Consider the following 1,245-nt stretch of genomic DNA (forward strand, 5'->3'; position numbering starts at 1 on the left):
GAGCTGAAAAGCAGTTTGGCTCTACCCCTGCTGACAACTTTTAATTCTTTTAAGCCGTACATACCGAGGTCGTTCACTGAGAGATTTGGAGTTATTCCAAACATCCCATGCACATATAGTGTCGATGATATAATTAAAAACGCCAAATCCGATATTCCGATTAAGTCCGCTATCCGTTTCCAAAGAAGAAATCCCAACAACAAAGACGAGTGGATTCCCACAACCAGCATCAAAATTGGCTTCAAAGGGGGAGCCCTCCCTAAGGCAATAAAATTTAACTATTGTATACTGCCGGTCGAATACTTTGTACCCACTTTAAAGCAGTGCTTTAAGTGTGGCAGATACGGTCACGTATCTAAATTCTGCAAAGCTAAAGAGAGCAGGTGCCTTAACTGTGTAAATTGTGAGGCGATGAAGTGCTTGTCCTGTGGCTCAGGTGAGCACAACGCTCTCAATAAGTATTGCCCTAATAGGGAAATTGAATTAAACATCAACAGGATAATGGCGATTAAAAATCTTTCGTATAAGGAGGTCAAAGAGAATTTTTCCGAAAATTATTTCGAATGTCTCGATGACATCACTTATGACGGCAATTTCCCTCCACTGGGGAACACGTCTGAAATTTCGACCAAGGATGATAATCAAAATGCCAACAAAATCTTAACCAAAAAAAAATACAATGCTGTCGTCAAAAGGAAATTGGTTCCCTCCAAATCCCTTATCAATTCACCCACCAAGCCTTCTCCCAATACACCCCCCAAGTCGTCTGGAACAAGCCTTCTTGGACCGAAAATTTCAAACAACTGTTTGCGGTCTTCAGAACTTGAAAGATTAATTCTCGCGATTCAAGAAAGTGTCCGTCCGATGATCCCTCACAATCTTATTAAAGAATTTGAAGAAAAAATGTCTATCTGTGCTATTTCTTGCCCCGTTCGAGCACCCAGTACTGCGAGGAAATCCGCCGGGGTTCTTTCTCAAGTTTCAACATGATATCCTTTTTACAATATAACATTCAAAGTGTCCGACGTAACCTATCTTTTCTAGATTTTTACTTAAACTCAAACAAGATTGATTTTTGTATCCTAAGTGAAGTTTTTCTGAAAGATGAAAATTGTTTCGAAGTTAAAGTTTCGAATTATGCCTCAGCCACCAAATGCCGAAATGATGGCTAAGGTGGTGTTAGTATATTAGTTAAGAAAGGTGTCAATTTCAGACGTATTCCATATAACTCCGCCGTTGACATCA

Source organism: Glossina fuscipes, unplaced genomic scaffold (genome assembly GCF_014805625.2).
Source record: "Glossina fuscipes isolate IAEA_lab_2018 unplaced genomic scaffold, Yale_Gfus_2 116, whole genome shotgun sequence".
In the NCBI taxonomy this organism is placed as follows: domain Eukaryota; kingdom Metazoa; phylum Arthropoda; class Insecta; order Diptera; family Glossinidae; genus Glossina; species Glossina fuscipes.